The sequence below is a fragment of the Poecilia formosa genome, unplaced genomic scaffold (assembly GCF_000485575.1).
Source record: "Poecilia formosa unplaced genomic scaffold, Poecilia_formosa-5.1.2 Scaffold157, whole genome shotgun sequence".
Classification (NCBI taxonomy): Eukaryota; Metazoa; Chordata; class Actinopteri; order Cyprinodontiformes; family Poeciliidae; genus Poecilia; species Poecilia formosa.
This window is the reverse complement of record NW_006800096.1, coordinates 675344-696691: the sequence shown is the minus strand read 5'-3', so window position 1 is coordinate 696691 and position 21348 is coordinate 675344. Positions and strand designations below refer to the sequence as shown.

The following is a 21348-nucleotide window of genomic DNA, read 5'->3' as shown; positions in this document are numbered from 1 at the left end:
AGATGCCAGAACAAGTTTGAATGAAGCATTTTCTTATTTTAAAAAAATGCTTAGGATGCGTCTCATCCTGAAGAAACTTTTATTATTTATAAAAAGGATTTTTAAAATTATACCAGACGGCCGAAAAAAAATAAAATAATTATATATATATATATATATATATATATATATATATATATATATATATATGAAGTTCCAGATATTAAAATGTTTTACAGACTAAAGTAAAAGGCTTATAATTCAGTCTAACCATTTCATTCAGAGATCCCACACAATGCCCACCAAACATTGTTATTTTGGAAATAAAAGGAAAGATACCAATTTTCTGTATTTTGTAAGAAAAAAAAAACAAACAGAAAAAAAACAAAAAAAAACTAGATCCACTAAAAGAACATCCGCGATCCCCTGGCAAAGGAAGGCGGATTATGATGTAGAAGCAATAGCTCGGGGAAATCCAAACCTTTGGACAGTGCGAAGGAAAATGATTTACAACTAGGATTACGGCGGAGTAAAAGGATTGTAATTGTATGGACAGAAGAGGGGGTGATTGTCACAGTAACTGCAGTTTATCTTCATTGTCCTCTTCAGTAAAGTGAATATGGAGCATTTCTGCATAGAATATGAACTAAAGTTTTTTTGTTTTTTTTTATTCCCCTTCAGACAATCTTCTCCTCTGAGCAATATGCTGGAAATAGCTCCTAAGTCTACAATTGAGAGCCATTCGGGACACATCCAGAGAAACTGTGAATCCGTTATCATACACAGCTTATCTCCAAATACTTTATCTGAGAAGCTTGCTTCTTCAGGAAAAGAAATAAAAAAAACTCCCTTTGATTTTTTTTTTTTTGTTTTGTTTTGTTTTTTTTCCACACATACTGCAGACCCTCGCGGTGGGGTGGGGGAGGGGGGAGAGAGAGAGAGAGAGAGAGAGAGAGAGAGAGAGAGAGAGAGAGAGACTTTGAATCATGAATAAAATACACATTTTATGTGAGCTGGACATGGCAACCGCAATATGCTCTCTAAAGTCTGCGCCAGTTCAAAGTTTAGACAAAGACATAAATAAAAGTTTTCTCTCCGCCCCTTCCAGGCCGTTTTATGTCCAGTCGGACGTGCGTCTATTTAGCTAAAAGCACAAGAAAAGGCCGGGGCCATTTTTCAAAAATTGATGACGGCCTCGCATAAATTATGCAAACTTTTGTCCTTGTGCCAAGCAGTGCATCTACTGAATAATAATTAAGAATATGAGCATGCAGAATACGAACCACATGCCGATGTGCCCCGTCTCCTATGCCCGGAGCAAAGCACCGGAGAAGATTGTGGGGAACAAATGGAAACAAATTTGACAACAATTGACTGAACTCGTGGGTCCTCTCTCTCCGTTGACATTTTGTTCCTCTCAAACGAGCATCTGGAGTTTGGTAACTGATGACTGCTCGGCGGTTTTCTTTAAACGGATCTGACATTTAGCTTTCACCCTGTTTTATAAGTGAACAGCTTTGTGATGCATCTCATGGCTTGGACATAATAAGAGCTATCAAGAGCACTTATTAATGTGCTCTTGATAGCTCTTAAGACAACAAAGTTAAATTGAATCAGAACTAGAGCAGTGCAAAAAAAAGAAAAAAAAAAGAAGAAAAAATCCATTAGACCATATGATCCAGGTTTAACAATTATTGAATACTTTGAAAAAAAAAAAAAGGGAATTGAAATAAACGTAATTATTTTTAAAACAGATACAGAACGCTGGTGTCAAAACCTCTTCAGTAACGTTTACAAGGACATGATGTTGCTAAATCACACCGCCGGTGTGAACAAAGCGGCAGAAGGATAGCTGTAGGTGATTGGATATGTAAATGCAATTACTTTATTTGCTAATCTGCATGGTGTCCCCCTTTGGCAAGACAGAGGTGTCTAATTCCAGGTGAATCGGATCCCTTTTTGTTCCAGAGGGCGGTGAGCTGTGGCTTCATTAGATACGCAGTTTCCTTTACCTTGTTTTATGCACTCTAGAGTCTAATTGGAGAGAGATCTTAGGATTTAAATTGCTACAGCCTACTTAAGCTATAAGTGACATTAAGCTGAGTCAACAAGAATCCCATTTCCGGGACACTGTATTGATGCTGCAGTAGGTAACTTTCATGAAAAAAAACCCCCAAAAAAACTGTTGCACTATTTCTTAAAAATGTCACGTTGTCCTTAAAGTATAATATGAAACACATAATCTGTGGGGAGAAAAACTGAGCTCCCCTGCCTTCACCCAGTAGAACTACTACTATCTGCACAAATACGCTGCTCTTGGTCAAAACTAAAAAAAAAAAGAAAAAAGAAAAAAAAAGAGCAGGAAGAGGGTTTCAGCAATCTTATGTTAGGATTAGAATGTGAGCAGCACCCACACAAGAATGATTGACAGTGCTGAGACCTTCCTCCTGATTGGTTACTTCTGGCAAAATAACGTATTTCTTTAACATTTTATTGTTAGACCTGACAAATGAAGACTCATGAAAACCTTTATTTATAAGGGGAATAATGAAATGAATCCCTAAATAGCTGGGCCCCAAACAGAGGTAAAAGATCACTCCGGCTTTGTTCAAAGAAATTACATTTTAGAAAAAATGTATAGAAAACTGCTACGTCTAAATACCACAGTACAATGTGCTAAAAATGTCACCACGCCCTTCTCTCATTGTTCCTAAAACAAAGCACCTTCAGTCAATAGCTTTCTTGCAAATGCAAATATCGGCAAGAAAAGAAATAAACATATTTCCCCAAAATGTAGAATAATTTCTTTAGAGTTACAAAATGCATCTCTCGGAGGACTAATGTGCTTTTCTCAGGACAAAGTCCCTCCTCGGCCATCTATTTGAAAAACGTTTCCACCAATAAATGAATAGATTACTCTGCACTTTCAGTGAATAGCATTTTTTGACTTTCCTTTGTGCAATTCAACAGGCAATCTGTTTTATTGTGCCAAACGAGAGGACAATAGATGATTGATTTATGAAAATTCCCTCCGACCAGATGACATTTGTCATATCAATAGCACATCTGATGAAAACAATAACCTGTTTCTCATGACAAGCGGTGCCCAATGCTAATAAAACGCCACAAAGTAATGGCGCGCACACAGGTAGTTTCACTATGTGAAAGGAGAGCTTTCACGGCATGCATTTAGACGTTAGGGGTCTGTAATTCAAAACCCAAACGCCTCGTCCTTATCCGCCGAACAAGATGTGATCACAAAGTAAAGAGAGACTGACGCGCTTAAATATTCGCACAGAGAGAGTCCTGCGCACATCTGCTCGTCAGTGAGCCTGTTGGAAACTGTCACATGCCTGGCAGGTTCTGTAACTTGGGCAGATGGCGCATCGCAATTAGGCCCGCCAAATCTTTCAATCAATTTTCTGTAGGCCACATGAAGAATGAGGACGTAGCTTGGCTGATTCTTTCACGCCAATGTGTCCACTTCCTCCCAACATTCTGAAAAAAAATATATGTTTGCTCTTCCTGAAAAGAGCCGACATAAAAGAGTTTCTTTTTTTATTGTTTCCCTCGTTTTTAACGAGCTACGGTACGACACCCTTTTTTTTGTTTGTTTGTTTTCTTCATGTGATTTCATTCGTTACTTTATTTTTGTGCTGTTGAGAATCTCACCACACCCTGTTCTTCTTCTTCTTCTTCTTCTTCTTCTTCCCCTCACTGTTGGCTCTTTTAACCGCTGGTCTGAATGCAACACAGTACACAACTGGAGACAATAGCCAAGCACAAGTGTTTCATTCGCACCCAATTACTGTGAAAGGGATTTTTCATGCCAGAAATTCGCAGAGGAGCACAATAAGGGTGTCAGGGAGGAACAAGATATCCCTGGCGTTTTACATTCTGTCCCACGTTCCCCACACAAAGCGAGATGAAAGGCGATCTGGTGTATCCAACACCGGTGAGGGCCATTAGCCAGAGCCGTTTAAATAAGGATGACTCTAACTGAGGTGCTAACAGGGACTGGAAACATCTGCTGCTCGAGCTGGGCCCTCGTTGGCCCTGAGGAGTCTGCCTTTGATCAGCGGCCCCTCGCAACCACCTTCCTACAACAGCTTTGATAGAACAGCTTCTTGAGCACTAGCCGTGAATGTGACTGAAATAAGGACGAAACGCAAGAGTCAAAATAGTCTCAAGATTCAGATGCTCAGTTACGCTGTAGAAAGTATATTTTTTTGTACATGACTCTGTGTTACAACAAGCTTGAATGTAATTTTACATTGTTGTTTTTTGTTTTTTTTTTTTGTGATTCACCATTGTAAACGTGTATATTTGTGACGGATACACAGTCCATATTTTTTCTCCTTTTTTTCCCCACAATCTAAAATGCCTGCATTTCTAGTCAACCTCTTTTAACCTGATATCACCCATGAAAATCAAGTTTACCCTACTGTGTCAAGAAGTCCCAGAACATGTGTAATTTCATCTCAACCTGAATTCACAAGCACAGATTAACACATCCCCATGATAACCCTAAATAAAGTCCACTGCCACTAATTGCCCTTAAAAGTCACTCAATTAGTGAACATCTAGTCATCTCAGTATAAATTCAGTTTTCTGTAAAGGCAAAATCTTGATGACCAAGGAATGCACAAACAGATCAACAACAAACTTAAGCTCCACCTCTTCCTGTTTCTTTTATTATTTTTTTTACACCAAAGCATCATGGGACATGTAGTCTTCTAAAGTGACTATGGTGTACAAACTCATATGTATTCTGTCTTTGGAAAATAAGCATGTAACGTTAACAGCCCTGAATAAGATCATTCATATAATGTTTAAATCTAAATAACTAAACCAAATATATACACAAATAAATCTAACTTACAATTTTTTGATAAAGATGTGTAAATATGTATAAGGTGATGCGTAATATTTGGGCAGGATTTAATAAGCTTTGTCTTCTTGCTCTTTTTTGAACTGGATATGAAAGTTTTGTTTTTCTATGTTTTGTTATTGTCGTGACAATTTTTTTTTTGGTCGTTTTCTTCGGTACTTTTTTGGGGTTTTTTTGCTGACATTTTAGTTGCAGAAGTAAATCAAGGATTTCATTTTGTTTCAGAGTTGGAACACAAGACGTTAAAATTGCACATTTTCCTGAACCGAAGGTGGAAGTATCCATGTTTTGCCGATTGCTTTTATCAGCATGTTCATATGTTAGAATACTCCATTCAAAGCCCAGACTGAAATCCAACTAAAAACCTGTGCCAGAGCTTGAAAATTTCTGTTTACATACACTTTCCATCCAGTCTCAGATTTGGATATTTTAACAACAAAAAAATAAGCAAAATTTTCTCAATGTGGAAAACTTTATAGAGTAAGCAAGTCACTTCAAAAGCTTAGATCTAACCATAAGAGTAAAGCACCATAAAAGAACCAGGAGAGTTAAACCAGAAGCTGTTGAAGAACTTTCTTGCACGTAAATGGGGGTTCTGCGGGTGGGTGACATATCGCCATTTCCAGCAGGAGAAAGCCAAACACCTCACTCAAGCGTGGGCCAGATGCCACCTTTGGACTGCCAATCCCGCTGTTGTATTTCCCCCACCTGTGACGGGAAGATGATTCACTAGGTCTGCCAGACTGCGTCTCGGGACGGTGTGCGCTGGGGCGTGCTCGCTGCCAGCAAAGACAGAAGGAGGAGGAAGGGAGGGGGGGGTAGACCACCTTACCTTCGCAAAAGCACTGTGACCTGCAAAAAGCAGTCGGTAAAATAACGCGGCCTTCCAGCAGATGTATCATACTCTGCCTGCTCTGTGTGTAACAATTTACCAATTCGAATCAAGGCGTCGGGACAAATGATTACGATACGGCAGACGGGAGTAGATCTGGGTCTTGTACACAGGGAGAATGAAATAAAAATCACCGTCGAGGCCGCATGAGCACCCCAAGCTGCACCAGGAAAGCAATCTAAAAATTACAGGTTAAATTACATTTTCTTCTTTAAATACGCCATAATATATATATATATATATATATATGATCTTTTTTTTTTAAAGATGTGTATTTTTAACCATAAAACCCACGCTCCACCTGTGCTGTATTCCTCTCTGAATGCACAAACAGAGCTGAGACAGCTTTGTTTCGCCGACACAAACAGAGTACTAGCTATAACAAAGGCGAGGAAGGTATGACTAGAAATTTACAGCCGGGCACACTCAAAAGATCCCGAAAAACATCAATAACTCAGAGTATTTCTGCAGAAAATAACTTCTTCTCCCAACTCTTCTATCACTCCCAGTCTCACTTTTCTTATTCATCTTGCCTATATTTCACAGGGGAATGGTGCAACAAGGTGATAAAAAAAAAAAAAAAAACTTTTTTATTGCATATAACAAACAGAATGGAACATTGCACTTAGGTTTCCAAGAGGCAAGTGCATGGACACGTCAATGCATTTAAGCAAAGGATAAACATCCGATTCTGAAAGAATGAGGAGAAGTATGGATTTGTGTTTCATACGAGATTTATCTTGAATTTCTAATCACAACAGCCAGTGAGACAGGACTTGAAACGGCTCAAGACACACCGATTGTACTCTTTCAGGAGGACTTGAAATAGAAAGAAAAAAAAGAAAAAGAAAAAAAAACTTAGACTACCATTTCAAAGGCCACCAGAGTTCAAAAGTCCCAATGCAATGCAACAGGCTACTCACCGTTTCCAGGTGTTCATTATTCTAACTGGGAATAACGCCCTGAGGGTCATGCCGTGTTGTAATTCCTAATTAACTGTTCAGGACAGAGATCGTGGCCACAAGTGACCTTGACAACGAGAAAGAACCCTACCAATGCCTGGGAGGTGGAGGGGCACTGCTCTTACTCGTGTTTTTAACTGCACTTTTTCTGCTCCTTAGACGGACTAAAATAAATTAGTGCACAACTCTGAAGAGAAAAGAAAGCATTCAAAACAGGTTTTTTTTTATGAATAAAGTCTAAATCCTGTGGGCAAACATTCATACTCAGCACCCTTTACAGTGATCTCTCCAAATAACATAAAGTTCAACCATCTGGTCTCACAGGCTACCAAATTGTGCCATTCTCTTCCTATTTTACCAGACGGTAAAAATAAAAAATAATAAAAAAAAAAGTAGGGCATAACTACAAATTTACTGAGACAGTGTTCCACCTAATTTGACAGGATAAGCAAAGAGAAGCAGCCGAGAAGTCTGTTCTGGAGATCCACAACTCGGGTAGGAGAATTTGTTAAGGGGACAACTATTAGTTTTGAACTCCACAAATCTGGTACAAGCAAGTACAGTCCTGTTTGCAGTTCGACAGAGGTGTGTATTGTACACGACAACAAGCTTCACTGAGTAATGAACCAAACTGTGAAACATGGTAGTGGAAACATTGTACTTTGGGGGGGTTATTTTCTACAGAAGTGACAGGGAAGCTAATGGGAGTTTATTGGCAGATGGTTGGAGCCGGATACAGCGCGGTCATGAAAGAAAACTTGCTAAAAGTCACAAAATACTTCAGACAGGGCAGGAGGTCAAGCTGAGGGTCTAGCCAAAGCCCAGGCCGAAATCCACTTGAGAAATGTAGGACGTCTTGTAAACTGATGTCCATAGGTGAGCTCCATCAAATCTGACCGACTGTAAGCTAATTTGCAAATAAAAACTGCCAAACATGTCAGCCTCTAGATGTGTCCTGCTGGTAGACTCAAATTCAAAGTTGGTTGAGTTGTTTGAGCAGGATGAAGGAAAACATCCAGACTTGAGGGTAACCGCAGTTAAAAATGTATCCGTAGGATTCTGTTTGCTTTTCAGATGCCATTTGTCAACAATGAGCAAAGAAGGGGGGGAAATAATTCCTGACTTTATTGCTAATCTCAACTAAAGCCACATACCTGTCTGTGGAGTGTTTTTACAACCGTCTCTGTGATTAGTCTTGTGTACACTTGCAGCTCACATACGTACCGGGGCATAACAAGCCCTCGTCAAACACAAAAGAGGCGATGGTGACTAAATGTCTGTGTTTGCTCACGAGAGATCAGCCTGCCGACCACATTGCAACACGGGCCCACCTGCAGCCTGGGAAATGGCTTTCTGATGGGTGGGAATTAGAGGATACCCAGGAAAGAACAAGACAGACGTGAGTAACCCGGCCCAACGTGCGACTTATCAGCGAGCTTGTGTTTCACAAAGGGAGCAGATAAGCTAATACGGTCCGGCACGACGACGGAATGGAGAAAGGAAGAGGAATTAGACTGGTGGGGCGCAAGAGGCTGGGAGGGGGGAGAGGGATGTGCGAGGAAAACATACCCAGGTCAGGATCTACAGCAGAGCGGTCAGTTACAACAGAGCTCGGATGCTTTGAATCGCCACAGAACAGTTAACCATTGACTAAAGCGACTCAAAACACGGGCTCCATGTCTTTCATGGTTATTCTATTCCAGAGACAAGGAGCACGAAGCAGAAAGCCATTATTAAGGCCTCTACCTGCCCTGGGCAGTGAATGCAACACTAATCAATGAGAAAGACCAGCATTGTGGTCTGGCTAACAGGGAAGGTGGTGTTACCTCAGTGTGCTCATGTGTGAATGAGATTATCCTTTCAGCATGGCGATCTTGAGAGTAAAAGAAAAAGCAATATGTTATAATCATTTACCCGCGTCGGTGAGAGAAGGACAAAAATAATTCAGTGACCAATGAATTTCACATTATGTTACCGGTTCTTGGACTAATGATTAACCTTTGTAATGTTGACCATATGTCAGACCTAACTTCTTGGTTAACGGTTTGTAACTTTTTAGAGACGCATTGTTTTTATGTCTGCAGTGTTTATTTAAAAGTCAAGCAACGTGGAATCTCTAGTGCAGTGTGTCTTATTGTATAGAACTAATAGAAGTTGTTACAGTAACTTTGGACTTTGTGAAAGAGTGGCAAAATATAAATCAGTGTAAAATGTCGAGGTGCAATTCTCAAAAGTCTTTGTTTTCTGCAATAATGACGTTTCAACATAATTTTCACCAATTCTTGAATAAAATATTTGGAATTCATCAGTCTCTATAGCTCTTTCCAATCAGAAATCTACTTCTTGGGAAAGTTTGAAGGCTGCTGGAGAAGTGAAGGATTCTGCAGATGCTCAACCCCAACTAGAAAATTGCTGTTGTCTGGCAGTCTTCTGTAAAAGTAGAAAACCAAGCTGACCGGATATAACGGACTTTTTGTGGTTCACTGAGATGAGGGAAATATAACAAAATAAAATAAAAAACACATATTTTTTGAGCTACAGTACAAGGGCAGTTTCAGCTTGGTTCTTCAGCTGTAAAGTGTGCAACCTCAAAACAATATTAAAATTTTAAAATATGTGAAACTCCATCCAGTAGTTAAACAACAACGTTAGCCTGTTGAGTCAGATGGTAATCCCATTTAAAACGGTCTAAAACTTGATATCTACCAGGTTTATAGGGAGTATATTATTGCCATTATGCGTTATTATACATATTTAATATGGGAAGAAACTACAATTTACAACCAGAAAAACAAAAAATTTACTGCCCTCGAAATAGGTGACTGTCCACCCGGTGGATACATACTTGGACTGCGGTAAAATTATATTTTTCAAGCAGTTCTTTCATATTGTTTCTGTGTCACATCAGCATTTATGGATAGTGGAGAAAGAAAAGAAAAAAAACAGAGTAAGCACTTCACAATAAACCATAAGTGATCAAATTGAACTTCAGTTGTCAAGTGTCTCAATTTCATCCTCGTGTATATTACACAATTATTCACAGCGGCAGGAAACAAATCCCATCGACTTGATTCCCATTTAATTATTGTACTTGAAAATTGTCCTGCGCTTCTTTTCTCCTAACCACAGGCAAAGGTGGAAAAAGAGAAGAAACCTGAATCATCGAAAACTTCACCTGTTTGCCTGTCAACTTTTACTCACAAGAATGAAACTTCTGACCTGGACTTAAGAGCAAGAAAAATGGACCACCCAATGGCGTTTCGGCGAGACGAGAAAAATAATGCCCTAAAAGCAGTTGGACAATGGAGCTCTGTTCGTTTTGAGGACTCGCATTGACCGTCAAGGGAAGAAATGTTGACAAAGCAGCGGGAGACAGTGAAGCGGCGGACGAAAAGGCCAACGGAGAGTTTCCATGAGCAAACAAAACACTCCATATTTCTTTAAAAGACAAAGTGTTAAGTTAGGCTACTCTGCACACTGTCAATAGAAGCGTTTATCATCAGGCCAGCCACAGTCTATATATTGATTAAACCATCCATCACTTAAACTCTACAAGACATTATTTCTAATTAAAAACTAAGTCATAAATTTTGGCCTTTATTGCCAGGCTGGGGCTGTAAATAAAATCCAATGGAGGGCAGAAACAGATTGCAGGCCCCGTCCGCGGGTTAGAGCCACCGTAAAAAAAAGAAAAAAAAAGAAAGACAGACGAGTGCGATGGCACCTTCGGGATCCTGGAACGTAGCCTGTGGGGCTGACGGGAGGGAGATGCTCGGCTCTGTCCCGGCTAAACAGATGCAAATCAATAATTTCTTCGCCGGTGTTTTTATAGGACAGTCGCCTTCGCCTTCAGAGGCGCCAAGGAGCCGGCTATATGCATGCGAAGAACAAGTATGTAAATTACATCTTCATAAACCGCAGGGGAATATTTAAAGAGACGGGCACTCGCTGTACTTGAAAATGATGTATAATCATAGGGAGTCGTGAAAGTGTACGAACCGAGCCGCTGTTTCGTCAGTTTTCCTCTGCTAAATTATCAGCCGCGAGAACAATATTTCCTCATTCGCACGGACGAGCGGGTCGTTAGCACAGCAACGCTTTGCAGCTAAAGATCTGATGTCAGACAGGTAAATGGCCAAAAATAAATAAATAAATAGAAAACTCCACATATTTGAGTCAAAGCAGAGGACACTCTTCAAGTTTGACAACTTCTGATTGCCTCAGCATGAGTGCTGGTTGTCAGAAGGTGAACTCTCCTGTCAGCCAGCTGAGAGTGGCAGAGTGTTGGTTATTTTTTTGACAGGCACACAAGGATGTCTGATTTCACAGGTACCGGTTGAAGGAAGGGTAAGAAAATGAAGAGCAGGCATGCCTGGTGATTCACACACTTCCATTCTCACTAAGGGAAGTGTGTACAATCAGTGTTCATTTGCATCTTTCCCCCCTTGTAGCCATCCTAGCAGGAGTAGCGCCGACCCCACATGTGCTCCCAGGCTGCGATTCGATGACAATTCATGTTTCATAAGGAAGTGAATCAGTATCCCAGTCTCAAGTCTTCTGCAGCCTCTACAATTACTTTATGCGGGGGTATTAGAGTAATTGGGGCTTGAAACAAATACTTTTCATATTATTATAAAATACATTAAAGTGTATAGTCAAAACATGACAAAAAGTGGGTAAGTTCAAGGAGTGTGGATGATTTCGCACGGCTCCCTATAGTTGGTATCCATTTTTTTCTTCCTCAGCCCCACATGAACTGTCTGACTCTGGCTTGATGATTGAGTAGGAAAAACTGGGTATTCATACTTGGCTAACTTATATCGAGGCACAATTCTCGCCAAAAGACCAATAGGTGGCCCTGGTGTTAGCGAAAGACAAAATGAGAGAATCACCCTCTGGGGAAGAAGCAAGAACTAATGATTGAGCTAAAAAGAACAAGATGGAGCGATCCTCTATTAAAAGCCCGGGCATAATCTCTTCTCTCTCTCTCACTGCTCCATCTTTCCTAAATATCCAAGGAGATCTCGGCTCCTGCGTAAAGCCGGTTGCCTGCGCACATCAAACGGAGCTGATTAGACCTCAGCACCTTAACCGGGGCTCAGGCTTTTGGGTCGGGTGCAGCGAAAGTTTAAGGGGAACTTGAACGACAAATTTCCAAGTGGGGAACAGAGATGGCAAGTTAGACGAAATCTTCTTCGATTTGATATTTGAGCTGCTGTTTTCAGATGGTTAGTTTCCACTTATGCTGCGTCCCAGAAGTCCAAATTAAAACATCGCTCTTCCTTTGGATTTTTGTTCATCTCAGATAGTTTCCAAAAAGCCCATAAAAATCTAATCAGTGCCTGAATGACTTTTCTAAAATATATATATATATATTCTCCTGATCTCAGCAAGATAGGACAGAGGGTAATGGATAAAAAAAATAAAAAAAATAGGATAATTGGAGATAAGTTGGCAGAAAATGGAGGGGGAAAAAAAACACATTCAGCTGCACTGTGAGTTTACTGTCAAATATGTTATTTCATTAAGACACCAAAACTGTCAGGTGCACAGCCAGGCACATGCCAAAGAAAGCTTGCACTAACCTCTTCCCATACAGAAATAGCTCCATCTAAATTTACCATTATCTGTCAAACCTTGGGGTTCTTACCTCTACCAATCAAAACAAATGTAACACTCACCCGCACAGACCCGATCAGGAGGTGGGGGGTGCCACAAGAAGGAAGCAACGATGTGGATTTCTGAGTAAAGGTGATAGATTGGCAAGGAGGAAAAGAAAGACTGAGTTGTTATAAGAAATGTGTTATTTTCTTAAATCACCTTGGACCCCAGTCGCTTCTGTACCAACAGCAGAAGACAGAACATTAATCTTTCCAGGGTACTTTATAAGGCATTTAATTGTTTAAACCCTGGTAAAGTTTAACGACTAACATTTTGGTCATAATAAATTTTTTTATATTATTTTAATCTGTGAATTTAAAAATATTACTTAGATTTTACCTTCTCGAAATTGAAATTTTGTAGAACTGATCTTGGGGCCTATAATGCCCACTTAATTTGAACAAGATAAGATTTTTGTCTAGGACTAAGCAGAACCAAATCTAGATGAACACAAGTGAAAAAAAATATATAAAATGCATAAACAAATGCAAAGAATACTTGCGTCAGAAACGTACGGCTCTCCAGACTGAAGACAAAGGTTTGTAGGACATTAAAATAGAAACTCCCGACAAGAGTATTTTGTACTAATCTCAGCCCTACTCCCTGCTTTAAAAATGTTGTGTGTCCTTGCAAACACTTAAACTTTCTTAAAATGTTCTGGGGTTGGGGCCTTCGTCATTCTGTTAGTTTAGTTCAGCATGTGTCAATTATTAAACAGACACTTGAAGAAACTAGAGTGAAACAAAACCTCAAACCTACTCCTCAGTCACCCACCAAACCGTTTTTGCAGTGCTCCACGGGGACTAACCATTACGCTTTTGATTACAAGATGTACCTGGTAACCAGGTAACATTGACAGAAATGGCAAGATCTGAGGATTCACAGTAAAACAGCAAAAAGATGCCATGCTGCATCTTTTTGCCATTTTTTTAAGTGACCGCAACAGACCCGGCCGTCTGCTCATTGGCACCATTGGTACTGGACTCAAGTCAATGTGCATGCCTTAACAGACTGCTGCTATGCAGATCCTATCCAACAAACTGTTATTGACTCCATTTTAGTTGAAAAGAGCATAACAACTGCAGCTGTTAGAGCTCTATGATAATTCACCAAATACTTATCCATCTATTGTCTTCAGGACAAGATCGGGGTTAAAGGGCCAAGAAGGAATCCCTCTTCCAATCAACTCTCTCAAACTCATCTGGGGGGGATACCAAGGCTTTCTGAGGCTAAAAGGAATATAGTCCCACCAGTGGGCTCAAGGTCTGCCTCAGGGTGTCTTGGGGCAGACCTCAAGGATCTCAATTTACCTCTGAAGCTAAATCGAGACTCCCTTCAGAGGAAGTGCTTTTCAATCCACTTGTACTCGGGATGTTTTGCTTTTTTTCAGTCATAATCCATGTCCACAGGTGTGACTGGAACATGGACGCAACATGTTCAATCTGTGAATCTAACTTATGACCTAGATTTTACCTTCTCGAAAACTGGTTCCGGAAGAAAGACCGGAACCAGTTGTGTTCCGGTCAGTGAGGTTAGTCTGTGTCCACTGTATCCTAGGAACATCCTATAAGAGGTGGAGTTGTCTTCACGATTGCCTCTTCCAGTTTTTCCCACTGCTCCTATCAACCTTAAAGACAAAGCTATAGACTCACTACTTCACAGACCCCACCCAAGTTAATGTGATAATCAATGCTTTTCACTTCACTGAGCAATGTTCATAATGATATGGCTGAGGGGTTACTTCCTCCAAACTCTTAATTTTCTAATTAACTGAAGCTAAATTATTGATCTGCGGCGCTAGAATGCAGCTAAACCCAGTGAGCTCCCATCTCCTAATAAATTCAGTGAAATGCGAAGCTGAAAAATGTATGATCGCGTACACACACACATACGCAAAAAAACAAAAGTCACACTTTTGTCTTCGATGCAGTGCACAGTGTTCAATGTGCAAGATTCCTACAAAAAATACAAAACCTTAAAAGACTCATTTGCAGAATTTGCAGTCCATTTTGTTCAGTTTAAAACATAAAACCAAAGTTCTCCATGAACGAACATATGTACATGTTGGGTCTGGGTAAAAGAAGAACGGCACAAGAAGTTAAGGCAGGAAGAAAGGAGAAAGAGAGTAAGGACACAAAGAAGAAATAAATGAATAATGAAAGGGTGCTAAAAATAAATGAAGGATTAAATGAAGGAAAGAGAGGAAAGACATAAAGAGAGGACGATAAGAACACAGGATGGAGACAACAAAGAGAGAAAGGACAAAGGGTAAAGGGAAGGTCACGAGGTAAAAAGAAAGGACAAGGAGAGAAATTAAGGACAAGAAAAAAAACAAGAAAGGAAGGAAAGCAACAAAAAAAAGGCAGGACACAAGATAGGTGGAAAGAAGGACTAAAAAAGAAAGAACATGAGGAAAGGAAGGAAGTGAGGAGGGGAAACAGACTGCAGAAGGAAGAACACAAGGAAGAAATTAAAGGAGGTAGGACACCAGAAAGATGGGACACAAGGATGGCATGATAAAAGGAAGAACAAAGCATTTAGATAGATGTCAGTTCAATGATTGAGGCCTTCAAATGTTTTCCATCTAAAACCACACTTGGAAAAGTGTCAAATCAAACTCCAGAGCTTTCCAGGATTTTATTATTTTTTTTCAGACCAAGTAAGAACAACACAGTGTGCACAAATCGCGATGCTAACTGAGCATGTCCAAAACACAGATATTAATATTGCATCTCTGCTAAAAAGGTTAAACGGAGAGACAAAAGCAACAATCTTAATAATTAAGGTTACAGATGCTGGGGTTTCTGGCCCCACCGATGGTTGAGAATTTCTCAATGGGCTGCTGGGAACATCCAGCCTCTGCTTTCTCAAAATAAAAAGGAAAATAAAATCTGCTTGCGGATAAAATCAATATCAATCCGACAATTTGGCAAATGTTGCACACAATGGCTCGGATGAAATTACATGTGGCCGCAAGACTGTTCTCGCATCATTCCTAACCGGTTATTGGAGAAAATGACAACGCCAACGTTTGGGCAAATACATTTTTAGCAGGTCGCCGTTGTCAAGACAGCAGCACTTTTTGCAGAGGCTCCACATTATGTCATTAGTAGCCAGACAAACAGCTTAAAGCAATGTGTGCCATTTAAAGTAATTTGGTCATTTAGAGGGTTTCTGCGCTTTGCCTGGTATCTCTGAGACCAGGGCTGCTTCCCGGGCAGAGTGGAGTTGCCCCAGTAACCGGATACGCCGGCAATGATGTGCAAAGTCAACTACTTCTGGACCAAATTCAAATGCTGACATGGGCTGAAAGCAGCTCACCCTCCTTTCCCATTCAAATGACCTGTTTTGCATTATTTTGAGAATCCCCGGAGCTGAATCACACTATGAAAACAAACACGGGGCTTTAAGATAACAGAACCAAAACTTAGCCAGGCTGCTGTCACAGGTCATTATGGTCAAGCTAACCTGAATGGATGCTGCTATGGGAAACCATACTGGCTATGCAAAGCATTGTTCGCCGAGGTTCATGCTATCAAAATGAGGTTGTAGGTTTGTAGTTTGAGCTGATCTACAACGCTTTGCAAGCCCATTACATGTCTGCTCCTAACTCTGATAACCTTAAGTAGTAACAAAAGTATCTCCTTAAGTTGTTTCCAAAATCCCACAGTTTCTTCTGGGACAACATGTCACGGTGTAAGAAAACAAAACTTTTACGTTTTATGCCTAAAAACTTCCAAAACAGGTCAAATAAATATAGTTATGCGTGATATAGACGTGAAATACTGTTTGTAAACTGCTCTGGGGTGAGATGATGCTAAACTTCGTTAGTCATTGGAACCTTTATTACCATTTCCTTGTTGTGCAGTGCATGTGCTGTGATTAAAAAAAAAAAAAAAAAAATGCTGTGATTAAAAAAAAAAAAAAAGGCACTCAAACGTGGAGTGTGCAACTAATTTCCCTACAGCAAATATAAAGCACGTTCCATGCTATGAAAATGCAATGCTCGGGAGACTCTACTGCAAAACACTTCAAGGTGGGACTGAAGATCCTTTTTGTTATATCCGCATGTTTTCTGAAAGCACCGGTACAGAAAGGGGACTAAAGCTAGCTGGCCTCTAATGACTTTGCAATTGCGGGAAGTCGCACTTGCAAACTTGAACAGAGGCAAAACAAGGCTTGTGAGGTTGAGGAAGAGATGTGGTGACGAGATACGGTATGTGAAGCCAGCCAACCGTGCAATTAAAAACTGGAAAAAATGGTGTTTGTGGAGGTAAACTACCCTGACAGGTTAATCGCCCTGAGAACCCCAGTCCTATGGTGAAACACGGTGGTGGCAGCATCATGTTGTGAGGAGGCTTTTCTTCAGCAGGGGCAGTGAAGCTGGTCAGAGAAAATGGGAGGATGGAAGAAAGCCCGTTGGAGGCTGCTACAGCAGAGCAATGACCTTCAACACACAACCAGAGCTACAGTGAAACGTATGGTATCGTTATGAAATGTCCAATAAAAAAATCAAAACTGAAATCCATCGGAATTGGTGGAAAACTGCCGTTTACAGGATGCTCTCCACCTAGACTGACTGAGCTTAAGCTGTTGTGCAAAGGAGATGTGAAATTATGGTAAAGACACAGTCCAAAACATGTGCAGCTGCAATTTCAGAGACAGTTCCACAAAGTCACAAGGAGAGCGTAACAATTTTCAGATTTTTTCTCTTTGAACATTTGTAAAACTTTGCATTGCTCTAGTATAAAAATCTCCAACACACAGAGGTTTTGTGCGTCAGCTGAGAAATTAGAAAATGCGAAGAAGTTCAAGGCAGGGCACCACACGAACAATCTGTTATCTTGAATAATATCACATCTGCTTGTGCTTGTAAAGTCAGAATTTATCAGTCAAAAAAAAAATCAAAAAAAAAAATCAAAAAAAAAAATGACGTCCTTGAAGCTGATTTGGCTAAACCAAAGGAGGATCAAAGCAAAGCAAAAAAGACGACGCATGAAATAAAGGTCTTGAATCGTCGGAGTGCATCGCGGTATTCATCTTTCTTGGGTTTTAATTAATTTGACATCTTTCGGCGGTAATGCAGAATCTGATTTCTGAGCGGTGCCGACGCAGAGACGAGCAGCATGACAGCTGAAGGAAAGCAGCGGGCTGCTGGACCGGCCGCTGAAATGTGTTCCTACACACAATCGAGGCCATTATGCGTAAAAAAAAAAAGCAAAGGCTCACAGCACAAATAAGCTAGTCTCAATATTATTCAAGCGGCAGCCGCGTTCTATTTTCACCTTTGCAACTAATGTGTCCATTACTCCTACGTCAGCAACATTTACCGTCCTGTCTTTGGCTGCAGATGTGTTGTTGCATAAACTAATTGTAAAAATGGATTTGTTTTTTCTCCAGCAAAGTGTGTGTGGCTGCTGGGATTGAGCTCAAATATCGGACCCAATTATTCTCCTGTGGGGTGGGGGAATAAAAAAAAAAAAATACACACATCGACGCAACTCTGCTGCGGCTCGCTGCTTATAGAAGGCGAGGTGATGTGACAAATTTTGATTCATATCCTCATCTCATTGAATACCAAGCGAGGAAATAACATGGAAATAAAACAGGATGCAAAATGTGCGTGTGCGGGTAGATGTGAGGGACATGAGGAAGTGGGGTAAGCAGGGGGGCATTAGCTGGCAAACCCAACCCACCAGTAGACTCTGGAGGACAAACAATCTCCCTAATTGAATTCAATCCCACCTCACTGCAGGAGGCACCCAGGCAAGTGGATCCATTCATTCTGGAGAGCTAGGAAGCGTGTGTGTGTGTGTGTGCGTGTGTGTGTGTTTGTGTCTTGGCGACGATGGATTGAGGAGTGGAAGGGCTTCGGCTGTCAAGGAAGATGAGCTACAGGAAGGAGCGGAGAGCAAACACCGGGACAGGGTTAGGACAGTTTGGACAGTCAGTGGGGACGCAGGAATGGGGAGCGGTGGGGGGGAGCTCAGATTTGACGTGTGAAGAAACACAAACCAGCTGCGCTTTTGCTTGATTACACCAAAAATCTAATTTGCATCAGGGAATGAAATCCAAACATGCTCTTTACATACAAAGAGAGAGTGGGGGAAAAATAAAAAATAAAAAAAAAATCATCCTTGTTGCTGTCGCAGAAATTAAAGGCTTACCGGAGGATGAGCGCCCATCATAAATCATTTCAGTAAACACCCTATTGCACACAAGGAACAAGCCCAATCGGTTCACATGAATGCTCTTCATCACCGTCGCCGTGTTTGGGGAGTCAACGGCGACGGGGCACATCTTGCGTTCGATTTCGTATTCATGAACCGCAATCAAACATTTTCAGCTCTGTTTATGAAGTCTGAAAAACGGTACAATACCTCAGCGCGAGAATGCAGAGCGCCTCTTGAGTGCTGCTGATTACAAATCCCGCATATCACAATCCAGGTAATAAAGGCATGTTCTGTCCTGGAAAGAAACGGGAGAGAAAGAAAAGAGTTTAGGAAACCAAGCCAGCTAACTTTACAGCCAAACGTCTTTAAAAACAGATGACGGGAAGCATAATTTACAGTTGAATAAAAACTACTTAAGCGCTTGACCCTGGAATAGAGCACAATCGGAGCAAATACAGACTGGGATTTGTAGTTCCTACACTTTTCAGCATCTGGGTCACAAAATAAGAGAGATTGCTGCAAAGTCAATGACTCAATACAATGTGATGGGCTTCCTTGCATAAAAAAAAAAAAAAAAAAAGTTGCTCCCAGCAACCGTCTGCTGTTTTAGCATTGAAACAACTGAATTGCAATTTTTTTTTTATTTTTATTATTAGTCCATTTGAAAACTTTGAACAACTTTTTATGCTGGCTCAGGCACCCACCAGGTACGCTAGAGGTAAAAAGAGCCCATATGCCTGGTACTGAAAAAAAATTTGGCAACATATTTCTTTAGAAGAACCCAAACGACAATAGGCTCTCGGCTGTCTTGCGCTCGTGTCCTGAAAGATGATACTTTACTGTGGTGATAATGTTGTGCTCAGTTGAGCCATCACCAATAAATTCAGTTCTATGCAGTTGTGGAATTTCGAGCTATATGGATTTTTTTTTTTTTTATAGTGATATTGCAGTAACAATACATTTGCAAAATATTCTGCCGCATAACAGAATCATAAAAAAAAAAATCTCTTGATAGTGCGCTCAAATCAATGGTTTTTGGTCATCCTGTCATGACATACACTATTAGCAACCCCCGATTTAGTGCTCTCGTGTTCGGAGATTGTAAATATTAAACAGTCGGGTTTTAAAAAAAACACAAAAAAAAAAACAATTGAGTTTCCTGAATCCTGAAAGAATTTGGCAGAAACCACCAATTTCTACAGCGATGACAGTGATACTGTCTGAAAGCAGACCAGTTTCCTGACAAAATGAAATGAAAGTTCTGTGTGCGCAGCTAAAAATGTGGCCGTAAGGGAGAGTTAAACAAAAGTGGGGGGAAAATCACTCGACAGTGAGAAAATTCCACTTTGTTATTGGTTAATAAAGCTTTTCTTTGGCATCTGTACTGAAATTCTTCAACACTTCGACTGAGAAGGACTTGAACTTCTTACACGACATGTACATTCTTTAAAACATAGTTCGTAGTGCTTTGTTTGGCATTTTAACTAAGTGCAATTCAATGGCAAAATTCTACTTTAACCTCAGCTTAAAGTGATCTAGAGTCCAAAAACATAATAAATTCAGCTGGTCAGTTTAAAAAAAAAAAAAAAAAAAAACCTCCAGATTTTAATACTCTAAAAATTTCACGCCATGATCTTCCTAGGTTTTCATTATTCATGACTGGAAAAAAAAAAAATAATATATATGTGTGTGTGTGTGTGTGTGTGTGTGTGTGTTTGCCAATGTCTGTTGCAAGTTATGTTCACTTGCAACTTGCATTGCCTAAAAGTGACAACCATTAATATATCGCTTTCTACAAATGAGGTCACATGTCACAGATGAATATTTCAACCGGTACATCTTTTGAATTTAAACTGAGCGACCAAAGGGGAATTTGAAGTACAAAGATGGGGGGGAAGCAGGGAAAGTAAATGGAAATGGGATTAATAATTCAAAGTCTGCTACTTTGACTTTAAGCCACCTTTAAGATGCCTTTGCGAAAAAATAAAATAAAATAATTACCTTTCAGTATCATAATTATTACCTTGTTACAGCCACATCACAAACCTCTTTATTTAGGGCTTCCTCTAGGTCAACCATTATTAAACGACATCTTCATAAATTTTTCAGCCAGTTTTCTGGAGCTTCTCTCTGGCACTCAGGCCGACTGTCGTGCTATTCAGGTCACATCAGCTTTTAATGGCTGATTTATTAGAGCCCAACAGGGGTTTGGTGATGGGCTACAGGACAAAGAGCCTGTTTTAAACTGCATTAAGCCTCTGCAGTAAATATCCCATACAACATTAGCATTTTGATGACTGCTTCCCCCCTCCCCGTCCCCCATCGTCAACCTTTAGCGCCGTCTCGCTACCCCCTCCGCCACGTCTCTGCTCTTCTTCTCTGCTTCTTTTCTTTGGTATCAGTTCACCGTTTGAACATGCTTTCCTTCCCTTCATGTCCCCGCGCTGAACGTTTTTCACTCAACATTACACACATCTCCGCTGAGCTGAGACAAGTGCGTAAAGGCCACGCAGTTACATTTAATTACATCCAAATTAATGGAAGAGAAAGAAAGAAATTCTAACCGCATTCGTGGATGAATGTCTGAATTCCCCCCCCCCATTTCTTCTTCGCCTCTGCAATTGTGGTGCCTTGGCATGGTTTCGAATCGGATCTTGCATGCAATCATAAAACTGCTGAGCGCCAAAGCTTCCGTCAATGAGGTGTCCGAGGAAGATTATGGTTTTGATAAAAAAATTAAAGGGATTTATTGGTAGTTTGGTATATTATGCTAATTAACACAGGCTCTTG

At 40.4% G+C, this 21348-nt stretch overlaps 1 protein-coding gene across 21 annotated transcripts in view; it reads right to left on the bottom strand.

Annotated features, from left to right (window-relative positions):
• LOC103146369 (adhesion G protein-coupled receptor L3) overlaps positions 1-21348 on the bottom strand; it is a 277143-nt gene that overhangs the window by 209209 nt on the left and 46586 nt on the right. For all 21 annotated transcript variants that reach the window (XM_016677493.1, XM_016677494.1, XM_016677497.1 and 18 more), the window contains exons 2-3: positions 18766-18853; positions 7265-7268 (exon numbers count right to left, since the gene is read on the bottom strand). The gene's annotated coding sequence lies outside the window, so the exon portion shown is untranslated. The remainder of the gene's footprint in view (positions 1-7264; positions 7269-18765; positions 18854-21348) is intronic.